The sequence below is a fragment of the Melanerpes formicivorus genome, unplaced genomic scaffold (assembly GCF_026170545.1).
Source record: "Melanerpes formicivorus ecotype bairdi unplaced genomic scaffold, bMelFor1.0.p_v2 SCAF_32, whole genome shotgun sequence".
In the NCBI taxonomy this organism is placed as follows: Eukaryota; Metazoa; Chordata; class Aves; order Piciformes; family Picidae; genus Melanerpes; species Melanerpes formicivorus.
The window spans coordinates 1,337,572-1,363,636 of NW_027142384.1; the positions used below are offsets into that span (position 1 = coordinate 1,337,572).

General features: G+C 41.0%; 1 protein-coding gene across 3 annotated transcripts in view; it reads left to right on the forward strand.

Annotated features, from left to right (window-relative positions):
- Window positions 1–2,655: 2,655 nt before the first annotated feature.
- The window catches only part of PTK2 (protein tyrosine kinase 2), a 197,642-nt gene continuing 174,232 nt past the window's right edge, over window positions 2,656–26,065 (forward strand). For 2 of the 3 annotated variants that reach the window (XM_068155459.1, XM_068155461.1), the window contains exons 1-2: window positions 2,656–2,855; window positions 17,580–17,636. The gene's annotated coding sequence lies outside the window, so the exon portion shown is untranslated. Of the gene's footprint in view, window positions 2,856–3,692; window positions 3,712–17,579; window positions 17,637–26,065 lie in introns of those variants that run through there. The other variant, XM_068155460.1, reaches the window with a different exon arrangement.

Below are 26,065 nucleotides of genomic sequence, written 5' to 3' on the forward strand. Positions count from 1 at the left end.
CTTTTCACTGGATATTAGTTCAGCTCCACTCTCCCAGCTGAGAGCTGGAATTACCAGCTTTCATGAAACTTTACATTTGACTAAAAAGTGTTTTGTGTAGTGTGAGAAAGATTTTCCAGCAAGTGTTCTATCAGAATCAGGATGTTGCGGAAGGCTTCTGGTTTTGCAAGCATTTTCCTGCTGAAAGCAAACAAGAAGAAACCAACAAAAAAAATTCTCAACAGGACTGGAAACAGAGACTTTTCAGAAATTGCTACAAACCATGATTTTTATATAATATTTTGGGCTTGCCTTTATCCCTTTAAACCAATGGGAAAGCTCCTCAGGACTTCAGACAGTATGCCTCTTCTCCCTATGAAAAAGTGCAACTATTAAAAGACTGAGTAAAAATACACAGATCAGGCTCACAGTTCTACCATTGCTCCAGCTTTACTCAGCCTCCCCCATACATCACTCATGTCTCTCTCAATGGTTTTTCCACCAGGAAATGGAGAGAATTGGTACATTAACGTTGCCCAGAGCGCCTGCAGAGGATCATGCTATAAAAACACAGGAATAACAATTATGCATTAAAGCAAGGGCATTTGAAAAGGTATCTAAATAAAGAATGTTTATGAAAACCTGTATATAAAATCAATAGGCTATACTATGCATGACAGAAAGTAGCTATTGCTACTATCTTCTGTGCATAGGATATAGCCCTGGAGAAGAACTATTTGCTTTCAGGCCTGTTCATCCAGTGAATAATGTGTGAATTTGGCAACTCAAATACTGACTCAGCTTTCCAGTATAAAAAACAGGGATAACTATCTTTTTCAGAAGTTTGCTCAGAGGCTAGAGCACTTTGACATCTTTGGATGAAGGCTGAGGCAAATGAGAAATAATTCATATTTGGGAATCAAATGCTTGATAGAGCCATTTAGTGCAACTCTGTTATTGCTAACAACCACATCATAACCATTTATGAAGCCCCATTTTCATTTTCTCTTTCCAGTATTTATGCTACACCTTATTCTGATACCAATCAGAAAACACACTCCTGTTTTAGTCATGCATTTCCTTCCTTTTGCACTATCCCAGTCCTAAAGAGCATTAATTTTATCCTGTGTGTTACTGTGAACATCCTCTTCATTGATGTCTCCCAACTTTCTGTCATCAGTAATCTTAATTAGTGTATTTCTACCTTTTTCTGGCATAAGCATCAATAGTGATCCCAAGACCAATAATTTTAAAATAACTGAAATCACTCTTCCTTCCTTCCTTCATTTCTGTATAGTACTCTGGCTTCAGTAGAAAGGGCAGAGTGCATTTACTATCCTGTCTAGCCTAGAGCAGGCTGATCAAAGGACTCCCCTCTAATGGCCAAGCATTTCTGCAAAAGACAGATAGGAATCCTGTACTGCTGTCCAAAAGGAATTTTCTAGGGCTTACTTTTATATGGTGTTCAATGCATTTGTGTTATGTTTGGAGCTTACCTGATGGATTGCTCCCCCTATAGGGGCTTGGGGCGTTTTAGGTAAGATTCACCTAAAAACTATTTACAATCTAGGTGCCTACTTGTTCCGCATGTCTCCCTTGAGTTTTGCTACAGAGCCTGCAAAACTAAAGCTAACAAACACAGGGAAGTGGGACTTGTTTTAGTCTAAAGTAAACTACCCATGTTTGATCAGATGAATCACCCCCCAAATGCCATCGACTATAAAGACAGCCCCTCCAGTCAGCTCAGCTGCAGATACACTTAAACCAAAGTGACATGCATGCATCCTACCTACCTCCAGTTTCCAGACACACTGGCAACTTCCAGAGGTGGGGAGGTTTTGGGTCTGCTTTACACTTTGACTCAATGATCTTTGAGGTCTTGTGGGACCTAAACTATGATTCTCTGCTCAAGCTCAGGCTGCCTGGGGCATGCAGAAGAGCAAAAGCTGAGTTCAACTGCCACTAGAGGCAAGTGATGGATTAATAGGGGCTTTAAAAATAACTGTTTCAACCTTAGGTTATGAAATAGATGCAACGACTGTCAAGCATGCAAACTGTGGTCATGTGTAAGTAAATATGCAAGGATTTCCTTGAAAAGAGAATATCTCAGCTCAAAACAAGAGAACAATTGTGCCAGCCGGTGCCACCGTGGAAACGAAGCAAGGTCCCCGAAAAGGCTACAGAGCCAGTTTGTTCCCGGGCAGCTGGGACAGCAGCTCAGAGATGAACACAGAGATACCAAGGACAAGGCATTAAACTCTTCCCGAACTACCCCATCTTTTCCAGTGGCTCTTCAGGATCTGCGTTGCCTGGGGAAAGGAATGGAGGGAAAAGGGAGGAACGGAAGGAAAAGGGAGAAATGGAAAAGCCCCTAAGCCCAGTAAAGGGCCGGGATGGGCTCAACCGCCATCGCCTCGGCCACCGCTGACGAGATTCGAGGAGACAGCGGCGGCTACGAACAGCTCCGTCACCTGAACCTCGCCAGCCGCGCCTGCGCAGGCGGGGTGGGCGGCTCCCGCCTCTCCTCTCCTCGGTTGGAGGGGCGGCTGCCTGACCCCCCCGTTCCATCCCCCGCAGCCATGTTAGTGTGGGAGCGAGCCGGGCGGGGAAGGGAGGGAGAGAGGGCAGTCGCACATCCCATGGTGCAGCGCGCCGGGAGGGCGGAGGGGCGGCCTGGAGTCGCCGGGGCGGGCAGGGAGGCAGGCGGCAGCTGCCCGCACCGACACAGCGAGAGTGGGGCGGCAGCCGAGGGGCCGCGGAAACCAGCGCTGGCGGGACAACTCCGCTGCTCCTTCTTCTCTTCCCCTCGCCCTAGCTCGCCACGATCCCTCCGCTCGTCGGGGGTCAGCCAGCCGGAGGCGGCTGCCCGCAGCGCGGTGAGTGCTGGCGGCAGGGGCTTTGCAGAGGAGGGAACGTAAAGGGGCGAGGGGCGCAGACGGAGTGAGGCGCATCGGCCCCAATGGCCCGAACTTACATAACGGGGGGTGGAGAAGGGTGGGGGACAGTGGCGTCTCCTTCCGTGTCTCCCCCTGGTTCGGAGTGCGACGGCGGCCCCGTCTCCAGGGGAAGAGCTGCCCATTTCTTCTGTATCCTTGGGGAGGGGCTGCCTTAGGAGCCCCTGTATCCCTGGGGAGGGGGCACAGGAGGCACGCACACGGGGTACGGTTCTGTGCACACCCGTCCGTACACACACTAACCGCACGCCGTGGGTGCCCGCGGTGGGGAAACCTTCCGCAGCAGAGGGCACCCTGCGGCCGGGGTGCGAGTGAACGGATCCGGATAGACGACGGAGAAGGCGAGTACGGGGTGACGGGAGGTGGACTGGGGGTCTGAGCAGAGTCGCTTTCCTCCCCAGCGCCGCCTGCGAGGGACCGTTGTTGGGCGGTGTTGAGAAGACGGGCGGGATGAGAAGGGAATGGGAAAAGAGGAGGCTGCGGGGAGAGGTCATCTGGTGCACCGCTTCTCCCTTCCTCCCCGGGGCGAAGCCGGCTGTCCTCTCGGCCCGGGAGGCACAGCCCGTGGCCGGCCCTCCCTGTTCCCCCCGGGGCGGCCGCGCCGGTCGGTCCCACCGGATGTGGCGGGAGGCGGCGAGGTGCTGACGGCTCGGCGAGGCGGAGCGGAGCGGGACGGTCCGTAAAGTAAACAAAGGGAAAGGGAAGGGAGGAGGAGATGTCCCCTCGCTGCCGGAGTCCGGCTGCCTGGTTTTGCCCCTTTCCTTCTCCAGACGTGCTGGTAAATCCATAGCTGCCTCTTAGAGCCTGGGTGGGAGCTCAGGGGAAGTGGTTGAGGTGGTTTCTTCTTGTGCGTGTTGGGGGTTTTGGGGTTTGTGTGGGTTCTTGTTTGGGTTTCTGGGTTTTCTTCTTTTGGTTCTATTACTGTACTAGCTGGAGCGTGGGATTGAGTGATCCGAAGAGAATGAAGGGCAGCCCTTCCCATACAGGCTTTAACCCGGGGATAGCCTCCGAATTCTGCAGCGGGGCAGGGGGAGCAAGTGTTCTTCAGCGTGGCTTTGGACTGATTCGGCTGGTGCCACCAAGTTGGATTAGATAGAGGAGCCTTTGCACTTCATGATGAAATGTGATACTTTTTTTCTTTCCGGTTGTAAACCTGATTTTGGAGTGTAGTGAGAATTGCACTTCTGCAGCTGTAACAGACTTTCTCAAATCCCTGGGATGAATTTTGAAGCACGTGCTGTATATTGCCAATTTTCATATCCATTATTTTTCCAAATCGCCTTTTCTTGGATGATGCTTTTTTGGAACAAGGGGTAGTATTTCTTTTCGGTTTCACAATATTTATTTTTTTTTCTTTTTTAATAGCACCCCCACCCTGTTCTCGTCTAGCTGAAAGACTGTTAACTGTATTGTTTCTGTGTTAGTTGACTTGCACTCAATCTTAGGAGTGCTCTGAAAGCAGAGTGTGTCCTGTAGGCCCTAACACTCCAGCAGCGACAGCCTGCAGCTCAGATTTTGGCAGTTTGACTGGGGTCATAGCAGCACTGTAGTAAATGTGCTGAACAAAAAGTTCACTTGAAAGGAGAAACACTTGAGGATTCATGTTGAAGTATTTAATGGAAAAGTTAGTTAAAAAGTGAAATGGTATTGCAGTATCCCTTTGTTGTTCAATAGTTTGTTTTTTGTCTCCTGTGGTAATTGGAAAAGTACCACATTCCTTAAAGGTAATCTGCCTTTATAATCTCCAATTCTATTAGACCTGGGTAAGGTCAAGAGCATAACTGGATTTGGGCCAGAAAATATGAAATGTTACGTAGTTATTTGGAACAGCTTGTTATCTTACTGGTGCTGTCCATGTCTAAAATTCCACCACTTCCTTTCTCCACCCGGCTCCTTGTTTGTTACCTCTGAAATGGGGATATTATCCTGTATCTTTGTTGGAACACCTTTGCCCTTATGGTGTAATTTCTGGATGGGGGAGGGTGGGGGGGATGTGTGTCACAGCCTTAGGATTTCTTAGAGCAAGGTTTATGGCTGAGACTCTGTAAAGAATATGAATGTGTACCTTTGTGATCGGAGCCCATGTAGTAAATTTCGTGGGCCTAAGGTATGGGGTTCTGTTAACAAGAAAACCCCAAAACCCAAAGGAAGGAGGAGACACTAGTTGATGTGAAACATTTTCTTTCACAGGACTGGAAAATCTACAGACTATTCAACAAGAGAAAAACAGTTCTGAAATCAATTTCTTTTTTGTGCTGTTATGTCTTAAATCCAGTTTTTGTAGACCATGGTTTGGATTGACGTTGGAGTTGGTTGACCTTTTATTTTGCAGGAAGGTTAAGATGTACATGTTAAAGGAAGATGGCATGGTACTTCTCGGTCAAAAGCTCTAAGCTTTATTCAGCCTCAGGTATTACTAAAAGTACTAAGCATGAGTAGTTGACATAACAACCTACTAGCAGTGCACTGGTATGCTTAATCCAGAAATGAATATTCTTAGACTAGCACTCTGTCTTGAATGTGTAATTTGCTGGAATAGCTTTAAAAATGGTTTCAACTTCTAGATAGCATGTGATGTAACTTTGCTTCTAAGTATATTACATGTTGAAAGGACTTCTTTTTGAAGAAATATAATGGTTTACCACATGATGACTAACAGCTGAATGGGGGAATCTGGGTTTTGTAAGTTTCACCAAACTAAAAGATATCTGGGGAGATGACAGGAGGAGAGAAAAGCAGGAGCACTTTTTGGAGATTAAGTAGTAAACCAGGTGGCTTTAATGGTTATGGGGATTGTTTTCCATTTTTTAATGGATCTATAAATGTGGTGGGATTGTGTTCAGTAAGCGGGTAACTCGAGAAACAAGAAGCTATTTCTTGCCATTTGTATTAAAGATCTTTTTTTCTTCCCCTTTGGTGGGCATTGCTGTGCGTAGCAGTATGGTCTTCCACAGGATGGAACATTCATAGTAAAAATACAGGCTATTCCCAGTTCTTTTATATCTCTTAGCATGTAAAAAAGCCTTTTTCAGTGGGGCGGAGAGGCTTGTGGTCTCATGGTACGGTTTTTAAGTACACGGTGTTGCTGGTTGCTCTTAAATGCCTGTAGATTTATTCACCCACAGGTTTTTCATGGCTGCCTGTACTGGTGTTTAGACAATAATCATGTTTTGCAGAATATTGGTAACTATGTAAGTAGGTTGTGATTTTGCTGTAAAATCTGTGTGCTCAAATCTTGTATGTGTTTGTAGTCTTTAAATGAACATTTGTAGCTTGGTATCTGATCTGGATTATTACATCAGGCGTCTCTGTAATCTCAGATTCTGGACAAATTTGAGTAACTTAGTAGAAGGTACTTCAAAAAGACATTCTCGTGTAGGATTTGTATTCAAGATCTTTTGTGTTACAACCACCGCTCTGGGATGCTAGCAGTGAAAACATGGTAGTTTATTTACTTCTTACCACTAATCTTTCGAGTTTTCATTCCAGACAGCTGTCAAAGAAAACTCAAGTGTGCAGGTATTTGGTATTTAGCTATGTCAGCTGTGATTTTCAGACTAAATCTGTTTTTCCTCTCATCTTGTGTTAGTGTAACTCTAAACTTTCAGGTACCATTGAGTAACATGAAAGCATGGACATAGTGACTTGATTCCTTGAAAAGGTTTTAATGAGAGGTCAGGATTCTAAAAACTGCAACAAACAAATCCTTACTGTGTCACTGTGAGTTCTTGTATGGAATCGTAGCCGAAATTATTTAGGAACACACTGAAACACTAATTTTGATTGTACTTGTTTAGCACCTGAACTACAATTATTAACTGTCTCTGAGTGGTAACCTTTACATTATAGTTAATTTGTACTAAAAGCTGCTTTTAAAACTTAAGTGTTTGGAAAAAAAAAATAGTACTTAATGCAGATTAATGCAAGTTTAGAGTTTGTAAATTACTAGCAATTTCAAATGAGTCTCTTGGTTTTTATGACTGCCACTTAGGAATGTCAGAAGTCCAGTGTGTTCTGACAGAGGTTTCAATGAATGTGAATTATTGTGTGTTTTAGAAAGACATTAAGTTGAAAGAGTGGGAAATTAAATGGAAAATGTGAAAACCAGATAGATATCTGGTTTTAAATAGCCTTTTTAGTGTAGGAGAGGAAGAACTTCTGTGAACATCAAGTACATCTTTCTAAAAGCTTTGATTGTTGGGTTTTTTTCTTATTTGTGTGTGTCCTGCTGTCCATATTCAGGCAGTGGTTGATGGCCAATCAGATAAGCTGTTGAAGAAAGTGGCTCTTTAGGGACTGAACAGCTTAGAAACCTGTAGGTTTTGTGTTGTAGCTTATTTTTTTTTGTTTGTTTTCCTTCTTCCATTTCTTTGTAACTAGATGGGTTTTTTTCTACCATGCAAGCTTCCTAAGGTAGAAGTTTGTTGCTTGCATCCTAGAGTCAAGAACATCAAATACAGAGCAAGTCTTGCAGCTGGGGGGACTTCTGAGTTCTGACTTTATGAGAAGAAAGATTTTTTTAGAATCCACTCCCAAAGTGTGCACATGCTCACACGCACACAAAAGCCCAAAACACCAGAAACTTCAGATGGTGTGGTCTGATTTTTCTCTATTTGTATTAAAACAGATACAAGAGAGACAGGGATGACCTGGGTTTGTTGTGCTGAAAGGTGTATGAACTACTACAATTTGTAAGGGGATGTTTTGAGAGCTGTGTTGGGGAGATGTGTTGTTGGAGGGAACTGATGCAGAGAATCATAGTATCAGTCAGGGTTGGAAGGGACCACAAGGATCATCTAGTTCCAACCCCCCTGCCATGGGCAGGGACACCCCACACTAGATCAGGCTGGCCAGAGCTTCATCCAGCCTGGTCTTAAACACCTCCAGGGACGGATCGTGTATCTGGAAGAAGTATTTTGATAGATGGTAGGAGCACTACAAAAACTGCTCTCTGGTTCTGCCAGCACTTGAAATCTGGGGGTGCAGATCACTGGTAGTACCAGTGGTTTGTAGCTTAAGAGGAAATCGGAGAACTGTTTCTGAAATAACGGTTTACAGAGTTTAAATGTAATTTCTGTCAAGCCAAAATCAGGAGAGGCAGATAACAAAAGCTTGAAGGGAGCAGGCTTTATTAGCAAACATCTGATGATCCACTTGCATCTGTGTTAACTGTGTGTACATCTGAATTTTCTTTCGACCTGCAGCAGTCCACAACTGAACTGATGAATCCTCTGTATTGTATTTCTGTTGACCCCTATAACTTCATGACTTTTTTTCTACCTTCTAATTCTCTGCATTTTTCCTCTGTCTTTTTTATTGTATTGAACTGCAGAAAGGGCACATTTTAAAAAAAAGTCTTAGGAGTTTAATTTTGCTTCAGGGTTCCAACTTTGTAGAGTGTACTACAGGTCAGTTTCGAGCTTAACCCTTGTGATTAATATTGACCCTTTCTCTGTCCACGGAACTGTAATTTAATGCATTTTAAGACACTGGACTAATTTTCTTCCTTTTGACTATAAGCAAAATGTTTCCATCAGTTGTCCTGGAGACAGCAATGGAAGATTGCATATTCTTTGTCACTGCTGTCGTTCTAGGTATGTTGCTGAACAATAAATTTAGAAACATTTAGACAGTGTCTACATCGAGAGTCCTCAAATGAGGCACTTAGCTTTGCTTTTGCAGAGATTTCAGTGATAGAGCTGAAGCTGTTCCTGCTCTTCAGATAGAAAGAAAGAGGTCAGAGGGCTCTAGCAACTGCTGACTATTCCTGCTTCCTACTGCCATGCTTGGGGGTTTTTCATTGTTTACCCACACATGAAAATGTGTAATTCCTGCTTTTGTTTTAGTTAGCTCAGGGGGAGGGGAGAGTGAACAGACCATCTGAGGCAAAGAAGTATCTTTAGAAGGCAGAGGTTTTTCCTTTAGTCCCACCGAATTTCCTGGGAAGGATTTGAATCAGCAGCAGATTTATTTATTTATTTTGTAATATGTGAAGGAGGAGCTGCTGCTATTCTTTCCTGTTTCCTTTCTGTTGGGCTAGCAAATGATTTGGTTGCAAGGGGGTCGCAGAAGTCTAATTTTGCAGAAACTCAAAATGAGCTGAATGATATATTTTGTAGATTTGAACATACCTCTTTAACCAGGTACCTTGCTTTTTTGCAAAGCCTTAATGCTGCAAGGAGTGTTTACTGATGGGATCCATGGGGTGTACAATAGCCAGTAAGATATCCGGTCCATCAACATTTGATACTTCCTTTCCAGCATTGCCTTCAAGATTACTGCTACTGAAGGTGCTAGTAAGAGATTTATAAATCACCACTGGGTATAATTACAGACATTGGTATTTATATCAGTCAATACCTGTTTCATCATGTCTCTTGCAGGCTTTATGTTCAGTGTGAATGAGAGATAAATTTGTCCTCAGTAATCCTGAGATTCAGACATTCTGTCATCTTTAAAGAGAATTTCCTCTTACTGAGTTTAGGTGATCTTTTAAATTCTCTTTTCAGAGAAACCAATATGAAAGCATGAAATCTACTGCTATCCTGCATTCCTCATTGTTGTCCTGTGAGGGGAAAAATGTTCTATGTTCTAATTTAATATAGTGGAACTTTTACTGCCCACACCTTTCAAGTAAAGGTTAGTACAGAACAGAGAAAAATGAAGTTCGTGTTGAAGAGTACAGTTCCTTTCTATTGTTGGTTAATTAGCCAAGCTGTTTACCATTTTTTACCCCTGTTAATGCACTTTGAGCAGAAACTCCTGTTGATGGTGACTGAACACTTTTGTGATTCTTTTCTTTGCTTGTAACTCAGTTTTTAGCAAGTTTCCTTCATCCCCTTTGCTTCTCTGCTGATGCTCTTCTGTAGTGAAAGTTGTTTGAAGGCAGCGCAACCGCATAATAGATGTTAAGTCTAGGCAGTAACATAGACAAGTAACATGTAACAGGTACCTTCACACTTCTTCAGCTCCCTTACTTCCCCCTTCCCCCAGCAAGTTCCAGAAGGCAAAGGAGGTGTTCTTGTATTTTTGCTGATATGTAGGACCTCTCATGCCTCATGGCAATGCTCTTGTTAACCCATCTCTTTTGCCAAAGAGATAAGGAACACTGTTGTAAGTCAAGAGGCAAGAATTTTCCTTCTGATTCTTCTGTGGCTTGCTTATTTTCCTTTTGGTTATGGCTGTTCCTTATTCCCCTTTAAAATAAGAAGAGTACTTTGCACAGGGTTTGTCTGCTGGCACATAAAGACATGGCAAGTCTTATGTGCTTTCTGTAGAGGAGTTTGAAGTACCTATCAAAGAAAAACTAGAAACCATGATGTTGGATCAAAACTGCCTATTTAAGGTGCAGTCTTACATCTGGGAATGAACCTTGGTGTGACCATCACAGTTAATTTGCATTTGTCAGTGTTTGTGTTAACCTTTCATGATGCCTGACTCAGAACTGCTTGTATTTACTATGTAAAATGCACTTACCTTGTACGAGTGTGTGTGGGGGAAAGCCACAGGTTGTATTGAAGACTGTTTAATTTTGTTACATTTTAAATAGTTTTCCATTGCCAGCCTGCACTCAATAAACCTTTGCACCCTGCTGCCGTGTAAGGGTCTCTTGCTTCTAGTGAAGCTCTGCAAATGTTACAAATTACAGATTCCGTGTTCTCTTAACACAGTTACTCTTGTGTTAACAGCACCATTATGGGAATGCTGTTAATTAAGGGCTGAAGAAGTAATTCTGAATTTTTATCAGCTCTCATTTTCTATTTGAGGCTTAAGCACTATATCCTAGAGGCTTTTAGATTCTAGTTGGTTTATTAATTATCTTGTCATTTTCACTTCAGTGTGTATAAATCACAGTGCTGGCTGTTTTCTTTACTTGTTCTGGTGCCTGTCAACTCTACAGCCCCTCTTCCTACTCTGTATTTAGTGCATTTTGAATTTTGTGGTTCAAATGTTTGCTCAAAACGGAATCTTCAGGTTTTGAAAGTGCTGAGTAAAATGGGATGTGCAGGTTATTGATTAAGCGGTGCTCACTTTGATTAATCTTGTTCTTGTGGTGCAGAGAAATAAATGAATTACTGTGGTGTAGGAAGGGGATAAATACTCGGAGTAATTGTTCTTCTGAATTCAGATCTGGTAGGATTTAATTAGAATGTGGAGTTCAGTTCTGAGCACTGCCCACCAAGAAAGGATATTCCTCTCCTTTTGGCTACTTTCAGTATCAGAAGATACACAAAGACTATGACAAAGGAATTGAACAAATCAAGATATTAACAACTTCTTGTAGTCTTAAGTTATTCACATACATTAGGCTACAACAAGGATGAAGAAGATAAAGGTTTCTGGTGGCTAAAACATATAGTTGACCTTAAAGATAAGGCTGAAGACTTAAATTACTTAGGGAGGAAAACTTCTAATTCCAAGAATAGCAATTGGAATAGATTTGGGAGGAGATTTGTCAGTCTTAAGTTATAGATTATATGAGGTTGGAAGGGACCATCAAAGATCATCTTGTCCAACCGCCCTGCAGTGAGCAGGGACACTTCCAACTAGATCCAGCTGTCCGTCAAGTCTGATCCAGAATGTTTCTAGGAACAGGGCCTCTACCACATCCCTGAGCAACACATTCATGTATTTTACCACTCTCATTGTAAAGAACTTCTTCCTTATGTCCAACCTAAATCTACCCTGCTGCAGTTTAAAACTATTGCCTCTTGTCCTATTGCTACATGCCCTTCTAAACAGTCACTCCCCAGCATTACTATTGATCTCCTTCAGATCTTGAAATGTAGCTATAAGGTCCCCCCCAAGCCTTTTCTTCTCCAGGTGGAACAGCCCCCATTCTTTCAGCCTGTCTTTCAAGGATAGGTGCTCCATGTATCAGGAAAGAAATGGTGTTTATCCCTACCTGAGGAGTGACAGATTGACAAGATGACCTCTTGAGTCCTATTCAGCCCTGATTCTAGTGATGCTAGCAGGTAAAGAATATGAGGTTGTTACAGGTTTACGCTATTAGTCACAAGGTAGTTGACAGAAACCCCAGGAACTGATAGTTTTCTCCAGCTCTTGTAAGCAAGTGCTCTGTTATCTTGTTAGCTATTGCCTGAGACTGTGCTGCTTAGATGTGAATCTGTTGCAGGAAGGCATCTTGTATTTTCTTTGTTGAATGCTGTTCTCAGTTATGGCTGTAAAGGTCATGGAGAGAAGATCTTTTCCATAAAGGAAATGATCATGCTCTTCTGTAGAGGCATAGGCTACCTAGATAGGGCTTGAAAATAGAAACTGCAATCTGCTACTAGAACAATTAGCTTAGTTGCCAGTGTGTTTTACCATCACAGATTTCATGAAAGAAAACATGAAAGGCATTAACTTCCTTGCATAGCTTCAAAGAGACCTTAAAGGCTGACTTTCTTCTTCCTTTTGGCATTGCCCTTTAATGCCTATGTTTTATTACACATTAATAAACTGAGCTTTACTTTGAGAATAACAGGAACTTCTGGTGACTCTGTGTGTTCTATCTTTCACTATTGAATATGGTGGCTCATAGTTTGATGTTGCACTAGTAGCCTTCCTATAATCATAACTCAAATCGACCTGTTTTAAAGAAAGTCAATGTTTAGCAGCATTTTTGTCATGGGAGGAGTAAGACCCTCCTGAGATTGGGGAAAAAAGAATTAAGTAAACATTAGTGAAAATGGCTGAGTGTATGCAGTACAAGCCACTGCTGGAAACTGGTGTTAATGATGCACTCTTTGAAATATTTATTTTGAAAGTAAACTCATTGCTAGCTTTCTAAACACTGTTAATATTTAGAGGCAGAAGCTGTGGAAATTAACCCTTCAGTGCTACACCTTAGTTGTCAGGGAGCCTTTCAGGTGAAAGGTGGAGCTAAGAGTGTACATCTGTGCAATGTGTAAGCTGTTTGCTGTCCTCTGGAGAACTAAGTAATTTTAAACACCCCCTATGTGGTGTGGAGGCAAGGGGAAGCCTCTTGCTTATCATTTGTATTGAATTCTGTTTGATCAGTTATAAAAGCATGTAGCCAGACTAGATACTAAATTTTCATTTTCAGGATAAGATATTAATGTTGGAGTTACATGAATTTCTTGTTTGGCATTGTTGTAGCAACTGGCATGATTCTGGCTAGCAGAAGATCTCTGTGGAAGAGGATACCATTAGTATTACTTACCTTAGTGCTTATGTATATAAATTGTTCTGGAAATCTTAATTATCAGGAAAAATCAATCAATTCCCAGAAATGAATAGTATTCCTTTTGTTTTGCCCATGTGTTTTGGTGGTACAGTTTGAAGTTCATAAGAGAAATGGTGGGGGGGAGAGTATATGGCATGTGCATCCTTTGTGAGAACATTCTGACTATCTCTTCCTCAATGCTTTGTGAATATTATATTGGATTTATTACTGTATTTTTTTGGGTTGTGCATGGAAACAAAAGTAACAGCCCCCTGTAAAACTTAGTTGAAGAATGTAATCAAAAGAAGGAGCAGAAAAACTTCTATCTTCTGCCTGCAGTTCATGTCAGTATTTCACTTTTATAAGAAATTGAGCTGTAGTACTCTATATTTCATTCTGTTGTTGATGTAAATTTGTTACCTACATAAAATTAATAAACAGCCAAGTGGATTTATTTAGGAGATTAGGCAGCTTTAGAAGAAGCTAGTGTGCGGCATAGATGATTAATTCTCAGAGATTTAAATGAAGTGAAAGTTCTGTTGTGTCATTAGTCTACAAGCCCCTGCTTATTCAACCTCAGTAGAAGGGGGAGAATTTCTTTGTGTGATGGCAGTAGTGCTTGCCTCATGCTGTTTCAGTGCTTTCAACAGCCAGTGTTATGCCTTGCTCTCTTTTCATCAAAAGAGGAGAGTGAATCTGTAAAGACAGGAGTGTGTATCAGTGGCTTAATTTTTTCAACTGAATCAGCTTTTTCCTCGCTTAAAGGCAAATAAAACCTTTAAACTGAAAATAATATTGAACACAGGACCTATTCTTCCTAGGAAACAAATTCTGGAGGTCTGTAATGTATTTATCTATGTCACTTTTTGGCAATAAATGGGGATCGCATTGAAGTTCTTTAATTCAAAACTCTGTTACTTCTGTTTAAACAGATCTTGAACTACAGTATTCTCAAGTGGGAGTAGAAGCATTGATCATATACCGAGGAAGAGATCATAGAGTGGAAGTACAGGAAGGGTGAGGACTTGCAGCAAGTTGTGAAAATAAATGTACATAAAACACACTTGCTTTGATGCTTTACTCTTCAAGTAGATAGAAGTAGTAAAATGAAACCTTGAGGGTTACTGAGTTGAGATCAGTTCTGGAAAGACAAGATCAAAGCTGTGAGTCCTAAGAAAGGATTTGAAGCACAGACAAAACTAAATGGGGAGGGGAAAACTGATGCCCATGTGCATATAATGTGAGTACTTAATGCACAGCTGTCACTTGAAATATGATAGCGGTTTGGGCCTGAATCTGTGCTAGCAGTTTTAAATGTTATGCTGAACTTGTGTCCTTTGTTGCTAAATCTTTGTTTTTAGAGTTGATTGTGTAAGAGCTCTTAATAATAGGAGGTGATAGTAAGTGTAGGCTCCTTTGATTTTTTTTTTTTTTTTTTTGGTGTTTTTAAAAGGATGCAAAGTTGAGATTACTGAAGTTTGCCTTTTTTCACCCAACTAAGTTACAAAACTCTGGTTAAGTTTCTGTAGAATTTCTGATGCTGAGGCTGATGGTGGCCATATGGGAATGTTTTGTGGTGACGTGCTTAGGATCTGTGTTTAGGTCCAATGAATCTGTTCCAAATTCTGCTTTATGGACTACATTCTTCTGTTGTCCAAGCCATTAAGCAATGTTAAGATCAAGTTATTGCTTGTACACCAATTATCCTGAAACACTAAGGGTTTCAAGACTGCTAAATCCTCACGGTGCCATGCTCATGCAGTTAGTGCCTTTGGGTTGGTCTAGAACGCAGTAAGGTAAGCCAGCATGAGGGGTAAAACTGTGTTTAAAAAAAAAAAAAGCTACAAGTAAGACTGGACCGAATGAGTGACTTGAAAAAAGTCTAAAATGAGTTAGTTCTCAACCACCAAAGATGTATTAAACTTTACATTTAGATATTGTCATTTTACTGAAAACCTTTGCTTTGTGAAAAAAGGCAGAGAAATATCAAAAGCTAGGTTTGACTTTTTATTTATTTGTTTTCAGAGCATTAGTTAATTAAATTACAGGAAGTTGAAATAAAAGCACAATACTTTGCTTAACCCAAACCACTTCCTAGTTTATTGCCTTTTTGGCCATTTTAGAGGCTTTCAGCATTTATCCCTACTAGAGTGAGACTGTTTTAAGTGTTACAACTGGTCAAACTTGAGTGTAGGAGAGTTCTCGTCACCACTTTCTTCCTAGGTAATTGATGAATGAAGTAAATCAGCAAGTAACTACCTGAAGGGAGGTTGTAGACAGGCGGATGTTGGTCTCTTCTCCCAGGCAGCCAGCACCAGAACACGGTCTCAGGTTGTGCCAGGGGAGGTTTAGGCTGGATGTTAGGAAGAAGTTCTATACAGAGAGAGTGATTGCCCATTGAGATGGGCTGCCTGAGGAGGTGGTGGAGTCGCCATCACTGGAGGTGTTCAGGAGGAGACTTGATGGGGTGCTTGGTGCCATGGGTTAGTTATTTAGGTGGGTTGGATTGGTTGATGGGTTGGACACGATCTTGAAGGTCTCTTCCAACCTGGTTTGGTCTATTCTATTCAAACATACCTGAGTAATGTAACCTGCAAAAACAAATCTTGGCAAGGTGTGCCTAGAATCAGAAGGGGAGATGAAGTGCTGTGTTGTATCAGCTATGACTGTGCTACTCTTCATAGCTAATGACCAAAGGAGAGTCTTTTTGTCTGTGCTCTGGGGTTGCCATCCAACATCAAATCATGGTAGTGTGCTTGTGCACACTGAATTTAATACATGTGGATACTTCATGAAAATCAGTGGGATAATTTGTGTGGAAAATTTAATGTACTTGTAGGTGTTGGCATTATTGATGCATGAGCAATTAAAATAATAGTTTTGAGGTGGGGTTTTTTTGGTGCACTTTTGATGCTGCATGCAAGTAGGTCCCGTGGTGTTACACACAATGACTTCTACAAATGCTTTGAGGATGCTATTGAAGTAGCTTCCCAGAATGGGGAAAGGTCATTACTATTTGCTTTGGAAATTAAAAGTAGCTTTTGCCATATCAGAAAACTTTGTTAATTCAATAACTGTATGGATTTCTCAGTTTGAGAAAGTGTTGTGAAAGTGTGTTTTCATAAAGGACTTGTTTTGATGTCATTCCCAATCCGTTAATTCTATTGGTTTTGCAAATTGTCCCAAATCATGACTAATTCCATAAAAATACTCAGAGCAGATGTAATTCTGGGGAAAGCTGTCATTTGCCACTCAGTCTGGTAGAGCTAATAGGACAGCTGACTCAACAGACTCTGTGTGAACTTCAAAATTAGTGTTTCAAGGCAGTGCCATTCCTCTTACAGGCCACCATAAAAGCAGATCAAGTTCTTGGTATTTTTCCCGATGGTATGGATGTGCATTCTGGGGCTCATTTCTGTGGCTTTCATATAGAAATAAAAGTTTGTGTGTGTGGTGGTGGGGGGTTAGGTCATTATAGCTTAGATGAACACCTGAAATTTGGGTGCAGTTCCTTTAAACTTTGTGTTATGTTGCTTTAACATCATACTCTCTTACTGTGGAAAACTTTTGCTGGCCTCTGTGTGCATGTAAAACTTAAGTAGCTGTTCAGAAAGTTACTAAAAATTGACTTCCGAGTTAATAATGTGTAAGCCTAGCCTTTCTACTGGTACAGCCTTTGTCCCTGTAATATATATGTGTTTGAGGAGTGGAAAAGCAAAACCAACCAGCAAAGTAGCAAAGCCAACTCTGTTGATCGCTCAACTCTGGAGTACTTTTGGATCAATAATTTCCTCTGACGACAAAAACCTAGAACTTGTTCTGGACAGTGTATCGCATGTGTGCATTGAACTACATCTATGTATTTATTACTTCAGCTAAAAACTGGCTTGGCTGTCCTATGATGCACATACCCTAAGGAAGCAAATGCTTTCCCCTAGGTCCTCCCACATGCTTGGTGTTTTCCTTCGGGCAAAGCACCCTTTCTAATAGGAAATCTGGATGCTGCTAACATTTCGAATCAATCGTCAAGGGTTTCATTACTTGCAAATTGTTGTTGCCATTAAATGCTGTCTGTATTAAAGATTTACTTCAGAATCCTTTAGCTTTCCTCCTTCAAAATAGCAAACCCATATGATCCGTGAAATTGCTAGTTTACTTTCATGGAACCTACAGGATTTCTAGCAAATTGCTTTGTTCAGTATCTGAGTTCAAATGTAAGCCCCTGGCTTCTACTTAAACTTTTTGTGGTGTTTTTGATGTGTAGCTTTTTTCCTAAGGACTTCCAGCTAAATTTGCACTTGTAAAGCAGGGTAAGTACTGCAGCTCATGCCTTCAAAAGGCTCTCTTGTACTCATATCAGCAAATAGCAGTTACTTGCTTTTAAGTTTGTTGGGTATTTTACTACTGAGACATTAGGTCAAGAAAATATCCTAATCAATTCTAAATGTTCATTTCAGATTTCATGTTTCATTGCATTGAACACCTGCTCCTGAGAGCTGGAAAGGCTACATAAGGTATGTGGAATACCTAATGATTTCACTTCAGTATGGGGTTTTATTCTGGGTACAGCTATTCAAGCTGATGTTGTTTCCTTGCAATTGTTGAAAATGCTGATTTTTAAACAGTGAATATTGAACCAGAATTTCTTGGCGTGTCTTTGTCCCTGCACCTTCTATAATGGGCCTTTCCCTGACCATCCCATTTACCGCCCTTCCATTCATCCTGAGGCATATAGCGGTGTGTAGATGTGTACAGCAAGTGTGCATGGGAGAAATCTACAAGGTTCTTTCTCACCTACCATAACTGCTTACCTGGAAATTCTCTGACCAGACCAATATGCTGTCATTGGAGCAAAATGCTGATGAACTCTCTTCTCACCTTCTGCATTTCTCTGGTACATAAAAGTTTGTTTTAAGCAAAATCTTTACTGTAGGTGGATTTTGGCCTAATTTATTTCTGGTCTGCTATATTTTTGGTTCCTTGTGACTCTCCTTTCTCCCAGGGTAAAGGGCTATATTTTCATTCTTCAGTTTTATTCTTATGTACTGACTTCTGTTTCTATTGCTGCTAACATATAGAGATGTTTGGAATATTCTTGCATTTGAGTTTGGTTAGAGTAACCTGTTAGATCCATACTTTTGCTTCTAACTTGCTGATGTGTTAAGCTTCATTTAAAACTCTTCTTTCACCTGTTTTGGATGACATAGATGTTTCCCTTGTTTGGGCTTTAATGCACTTGAGAACAAAGGAGATGTGACTGCTGGCATTTCATGTAGACTAGGTCCCTTGTGGGACCTCAGACTGTTGCCTTGCAGTTCAGCTTCAGAGTATCGACTCTCCAGGATCTCTCTGCATTTTCACCTTCAGGAGGTAGCAAAGGGTCAGTTAGTGACTCCTGACTATCTGAATTTCCAGGAGTAGATGTCTTTATTTTCTTTACTTCATGAGTGGTCTGGGTGTTAGCCTGTATTAAGCTTCTGTTTTCAAGTTTATGAAACTTCTTTGTGATTTCTCCTTTCACTTCTCTGCTGGGGGATGATGATGTTAGCTTGTATGATGCTCTTAGCTTTTTCCAATGAATTAAATTTACTTCCACCACTTCAAGGAATAAGTGGGGTGGTTTTTAAAAAAACAGTAGGTTTGAGTTTTGTCAACTAAACTGGACCACCCCCACCCCCCAAATACTACAGTTAGAACAAAAAGCACCAGTACTGGATTTCTATCAGTGAAGATTAAAATTTGTTGCCTTAAGTATAATGCTAATTCTGAATTATGTTTCAGATGGAAACCCAAACATTTAAAAAGTGTTTTCTAAACATAGAAAACTTAATAGTGTGAGAAATCCAGAAAACAGAGTGGGGTCAAAACAGGACCCTCTTCTTTCTCAATTTATCATTTATAAAGGCCTACGAATCAGACCTGTGTTTTTTAAGGGGGTTTTATGCTTCCTTTCATTTTATTTGACCTTTTAAAAGGAGTAGCAGTGCCTGTTGTGATGTCATAGGCAAAAAAGCACACTTGTGTGTTTTGTGAACTGAAGCCATTTGTTCATGGTCTGTACAAGGCTGAAGTGAGTCATATCCTGGTCAAACCATGACAACTAATAAATACTTAGTTTGTTAGGTAAATATCTTGCAGTACCTTCTTTGATAAGACTTACAGAAAACCAGCACTGTGAACAGCTAGGCTGTAAAATACAATTGCAAGAAAGAAACAGTGAAAAATATGAAATATAAATACTTCTGACTTGCCAGGTTTACATTGGAGTATCTGTGGTTTTTCTGGCTAGGGTTTTGGTAGGAGGGAGAGATTAATGCTAGTTTTTGAAATGGGTATTATATATGCAAATACTGGAAGGACAGTTCTAGTGGAAATGACAGTAAAGTGTACTGAAGCTCTTGCTCACCCAGCTGCTTTATGAACTCTAAGTCTAGTATTTGTACTGCAAAAACTTAAGCTCTTATGTGAGTGATGATAGTCTTTTCATTATGGGATGGCATACTTTGTTCCATGGAACTACTGTCTTGTTGGGTACCAAAGCTGTACTTGTCTGTTTGCTGTACTCTTCAAGCCTCCCTCATGCAGGATGGATTTTTGCAGTTAAGTTTGCCATGGTAGTGCTGACTGGTGGCATTAAATGGTGGTGCTAAATTTTGCTTTGGATGGAGCCACAGAACTGAAGGTCAGAGGTTTCAATTTTAGCTCCCTGCTCAGACATGCTCTTTTATTGTTGCAACACTTAAAATGTGCACTCAAAGCAGGTCTCTTACCATTTGGATAGCACTTGGCTGTTCTGTATTTAACCCTCCAAGTATCAAGGTATAGGTCCGTGACAGAGAAAAGCACGGGGATTGTGGATGACCCTCAGAGGCTTCAGCTCAACATACTCTTTGTCTTCTTCCTGATGCTGATTATTTACTCTGAATAGTTATTAGTAAATGCAGGAGATGTGTCAGTAGGGAAGGATTGTGAGCAGCAGTTCTGTTTAATTTTGATTCTGACTTGCTCCTCAGGCCGGACTTTATGCACTGAATGGTGCAGGGGTTCTGTAGGCAAAGGTATGATTGTGCTTTCAAAGATGTCGGGCAGCTGTTGACGGTAGGTGGTGCTAGCACGTCCACCTCAGAAACAGCTTCCAGAAGATGTTCACTGCAAGTGACATCGGATGCTTTCCAGCGGTAGGGGTTTATTTCATTTGAAATTAAAGTAGTATTTGAGCAACCTTGCTGTACCCAGCATGTAACTCATGGAAGAACAGAACAGCAGATCAATGAATTGATGTGCCTTTCTATCTCTGGCAGAAGGAAACATTCCTAATGAAATCTTCACAGGTCTGTGGTTCTTGTGTTTTGTGGATCTTATGCCTGTGGTCTCATTTTAATGCATTTGGGGCCTTTTCCTTCTTGATACAAAACTTTCTTCAAAAGACTCAGTTTGCGTGTAAAGCTGTACAGAATAACCGCTCTGTTATCAAGGGTGAGGATAACTAATGTACGTTGCTACTTGTGAGTAACACCTATGTGCTAATAGCTCCTCCTGGCTTCTGAAAGGGGAACTTTGCTGGACTTGCTCTCTGGTTTGTATTCCTTGACTTTTGAGTCATTGGAGAAAGATTTACTGGTTCACCAAGCGTATGGTAAACTTCAACTTCCTCCAAGCAGGCTGGGCTCACAAGTGTGTGTGAGTTAACCAGTGGTTCAGTGTAAGAACATGCTCATCTCTGTCGCTGGGTCCTTGCTGTAAAAGGCTCTGTGTTCCAGCTGTATTAGCAGGTACCACTGGAGTTTACAAAGCAGTGAACTTGAGCATAACAAAGACAAACTCTGCCCTGTGTTGCCTAATGTCTTTCTGAACTCTGTCCTGGCCTTTGCTCAGCATAGCTCTTGTTCCTCAGCCTGTCCCCAGGGCAACTGCTGTTTTATGCACAGAAATAAGTGGGCTGGGGGAAATAAATCTCAGTGCTTGTGATATTTTCCTTCATTGTCTTATCCCTCAGAGTTTAATAAAACCTCAGCCTGCCTGGATTATCTTGGAATATGTTACTGAGGTAGAATGAAGTAGTGATTTAGTCTTCTCTCTGGAGATGCCAAAGATTTTCTGTATACCAAAACAAATTATTTATTTTGGTTGCTAGCCCTTCTGGTAGATGTGAATAGGGAAATATAAAGCTGAAAACAATGTCTGACTCTGTAAATAGTAATCCTTTGTAATATGGCTTGGATGGGTCTGTAGCAGTACATTCTGATGATGCCAGAAATAGTCATGTAATGCTGCTGCTGCCTTCCAGACTGTTTAAATGGCAGATTTCTGAACGATTGACTTGGTTAAATATCCATGAAGCTTTCCCCCATGCTTCAGGGCATTAGACTGTGTTGCAGCATTGCTTCCTCTTGGAAATATTGAGTCCTTTTCACAGAATATATTCTTCTTCTTGTCATGGGGCAGCTAATCTCTTTTTCATCCTAGCCCTGCAAGCACATACCTGTTCTGATTTGTGCAACTATGTTCAGCAGGAATATGGGTTTTTTAAATCTGAAGTCAAGCATGCCTATACCTGGATTTATTAATTTTTCAGCTATTATGGAGGTAATAAGTAGTAATGAAGGTGGATGCAACTAATTTTTTTGGTCTAAGAAGTAAAACTGTTTCACTACAGCTAATGTGTTCCATCCTGCTAATGTTATTATCACTGCTCTCAGAGTTGGGAGTGTTCTAGCTGTTGGGAATGCAGGGCTGTATTTGCAGTAAAGTTCACTGTAGCTTTGTTTCTATGAGAAATGTGAACCTGTATTTTGGTTAATGGGTTAAGATCTGTACTGCTTGTTGTTTGATGCAGGCAATGCACAAGACTGCTTAACACTGACCTAGGAAGGGTTTGAAAGGCAGCAAGATAATCTGGATCATTTATGAAGACCATTCTTATACAGCATAATAAATAACAATGTGCTCCTCACTGCAAAGTGTCCAGATTTTAGACACACTGCAGTGCCACATCAGCCTTACACCTTAAGAAGTTACCTTTACACTGGTGAGAGTTTTGAGAGCATCAGCCAGAGAAAAATTCTAGCTAGCCTAGGTCTTTCCAAGGCTTGAAAAGTTGAATTTTTGTCTGTAAACTCAGCTAGTCTCGCCATGGTTCTTGTTATCCTTTGTGATGATGTTTGGTGTGACACCTTGAATTACAGCTGTAGATGAGGTTGTAATGACTGTCCTTGTAAGAAGAGGAAAATGAGTGGATACAAAGGCACTGACAAGTTGTGAAATACTGCAGCAAAAATATTGGCCAGCTTGATAGGCAGCAGGATGAGCAAGTGACAATGCAGAGGTTGCCAAGATGGATTTGTGTGTGTTGTAGTAAAGGAAAAATCTGGGTTATTTCCTGGCAGACGCTCATGGAGAACTTCCTCTGAAGAGAAGCAGTCTGAAGTGCACTTCCTGAAATGTGTTTTAATTAGCAGGGCCTGAGATGCAGGGAATTTCACATCAGGAAGTTCAGGGCTTATAAATATTGTGCTGTGCTCAGAACAGGACCTGACATTCTATCTGAACTCTTGCTGTATAAATGAAAAGATTGCTTGTCTCCCTTATGTTTGGCACCCCATCTTCATAAGTGCCAATATAATACTATATTTTAAATTTATTTTCCCCTTTCTAACAGTAGTCTCAGTAGTTCTTGTTCACTTTTTGACTCCCTGAATCCCTCCAGGTTCTCTGTGGTATTGCTGCCTTGCTAGTAAAATCGTTTTGTATATGCAAGGTTGGTTATTCTTACCTAGTTGTAAAGCTGGTGGAAAATCATGTGAGATAGTGTTAGGAGCCTCTGATGGGATGTCTTTCTTTCTCATCATCACCAGCTGTATGTCAAGAGCCAGTATAAATAATTTCAAATTGGCCCAACTTCCCTTCATGTCTAGATGGTTGTGGATAATTTTTCTGTCTCGTTCTCATAGGGTGTGGGGTTTCTTTTTGTAAGTATCTTTTTGGATCTTGGGTTGCATATACCTTCCTGCTCAATAGTAACTCTTTAGATGCAAAGTTGTTATGAAACTTAATTTCTGGAAATGTTATTTTCATGTGCTTGAACATCATTAAATCAATTTGCAGTAGCAGGATTTAGCAGAAATAGTGGTTCATTCTTTATTCTATTGTGTTGTCTGCACACATGGGTATAGAGTCAATGACTCCAGAAATTATGTGATCTATTTTGTTTCTTACTGGTAGCTGAGAATCAGAACTTTGCTTTTCTGTGTCAAGAAGTAAAGCAGGCACTTTGAATTCCCTGCTCAAAATTCTGGATGAAGACACTGTGTCCATGTTTCATTATTAAAGAGGATAAAGAGGACATGAGAAGGCAATGTGAGTCTTAAACTGCACCCCCAAACCATAGATTCATAGAACTCTTCTGGTTAGAAAAGATCTCTAAGATCATGGAGTCCAACTGTTAACCTTTGGCCATTAAACAATGTCCTAGATGCACTAAATAAGGATATAATGCTCTGTACTAAGAGGGAGCTTGATCGTCTAGCAGAATTTATTAATGACTGTTCCAGGTACCACTGAAATAGTGCCCTTCAACAGCACATGGAAGGTATGTTGTAACACAGTCCATTCAAGCTGTACTGCAGAAGGTGCAGTCTTTGACTTGCTAACCAAGATTTCCATTAAAGAAAAAAAAATGAAGTCATTTCTTAGTTCAGTAAAATAGTATTTAGAATGTGAAAAGCAAAAGGGCACTTAAAGTCATGGTTGTTAACAGGACTCCAAGTTTGGCATGCCAGGTTATATTTGTATGTATTGTAGGCAGCTGCTTGTGTTGTCATTTCTGTCTTTCAGGATCACTCTGCTCAGTTTAACTTTCAGGATAGAATAATAAAAGCATGGCAGACTCCCAGTAAGTGTTAAGGTCCAAAGGAGTTGAGGCAGCTGTGATCATGGAATTCTTCCTTTCAGCCTATTCCCTTATTCTGAATGATCTCTACAAGAGCAATCTCCAAAAGGAATGGTAGGCATTTTCTCATAGCATTGTACTCGGTGTATTTTAACTCTTTCCTCTTTCTGGAAGTCTTTTTGTCGTGGTTTGCTTGCAGGCTCCTGGAAGTCTGAACCATTTGGCATCAGTTACTTTAAGCAGAATAATTCAGGCTGTACTCCTCTGCCTTACATGTAAGTTTGAGTTGAACTCTTACTATAGTGAATAATTTACCTTAGAAGCTTCTGCAAATTTTGTGTTTTGGAAAAAACCCACCAAAACCTACCAGACAAGCAACAGGATTCTTGCAAACTTGTATGTCCTTTTTGCATGGTATCCTCCTTTGATGCCTTAATGGCTGAGCACAGGATATTTCTATCCAGCCTATGCCTTGTGCCTCTGCCTCTATGCTAAATCCTACATGAAGATGGTCATTTCACAAAGACATCTTCATCTTTCAGGTTGGGGATTGCCTTTTTGCTTTTTAAAGAGGCTCACTTTGTCCAGCATATGTAGGTAGCCAATGAAGAATAGGATATCTGGTGGTGGTAAAGTCTGGGCTTCAGTTTGAAGGTTTCCTGTTCATGAGGTTTGAAGAGAAGCCATGCCAAAACGACCTGGAAGATTTGCTTTGAGGATGCGTAAGCATTTGTATAGCGTGAGATTTGCACCAGGTGCACTCTTCTACTTCCTGGAGGAATAGGATAAGAGTTGGAACTCTGCTCTAAATGTGTAGTTCCAGTGACCTCTGAGTTACTGAATCCTGGTACTAATACAAGTAATTAGTATTTGTTATGTTGTTTTTGGTAAAAACCACTTGACTTTGGAGACATGACCTAAATGCAGCATCATGGGCTCAATTTGAATTTGCTGTTGGTATTCAAAACTGCCCTGCCTCATGCCAGCTGCAAAATGAAAGTGCTGTCTGGAGCAAAGTATCAGGGGGCTTGAAGTTCAGATTGTAACAGGGTAGGCTTCCTGTTCTGGTTGCTGCTTTTGGGTTCTGAGTTTTGGGTGTTGGCTTCCTTCCATTTGGGTGGCAGCAATACAGGTGGGAGTATGGTAGCACGCTGGTTGAAGTTTTCTGTTTGATGCTGGTTTTTTGTTTGGTGTGGTTTTATTTTTGTTTTCCTTTCCTGCATTTCACTGCTTTTTCTGTAAGTAGGCTGAGCTAAGGTAACTGTGCATTACATTATTAGCTAAGGTGATTGTGCATTGTATTGGTATGTTTTGCTCAGTGAAACTTTTAATCTCAACTCTTTTTGTGTCAACCTGGAGACTTTTTTGTGTTACTTTTCCCTCAGTTCTGCATTGGGGGGAACAGACAGGTTAATCTGTTCTCAGGGTTTAACCTGTTACATGCAGCTCTCCTGGAAAGGATTAAAGATTGACATAGGAAAGCAGTAAGTTACATGGCTTCATGTACTGCTGGCCTCTGTATCCATAGTGATGACAGCAGAAAAACCTGCACAGAGTACTGCAAGAACTGTATACAATTAGTATGAATAATGTGGGTCAGAAGGTGCTGGTTTGGCTTTTCCTACTAAAACTCCCATTTGAAAGTGTCCTCATGCAGAGAAAATCTGTGATGGGCATATTCAGGGGAGCATCACAGATGAAAAATTCAGCTGAAACACACAAATACAAAGTTAATTATTCTTTTAGTGTCTAATATTTTTCTAACACAAGCAGTATATTCTTAGTGGGCAAAGTGGAAGTATTAAGGTGGGGAAAGAGAATTGTGATCAACCAGAAGGCTCCTCTTTTTTTAAGTGCATGCCTACATAATCCCTCCTTCATTTAAAATCCTCTTTGGGTTTATATTTTTTAAAGAAAATTTTTAATCCTGAAATTTACATCTCAACTGCAAAATGTTTTTCAGGAACAAATGACTTCTCTGTTATTTGGATGAGTTTGGTGGAGTTGACTTTAAACTTGTTACTTCAGCATAAGCTTCTTTTCTCCTCTTTCTTG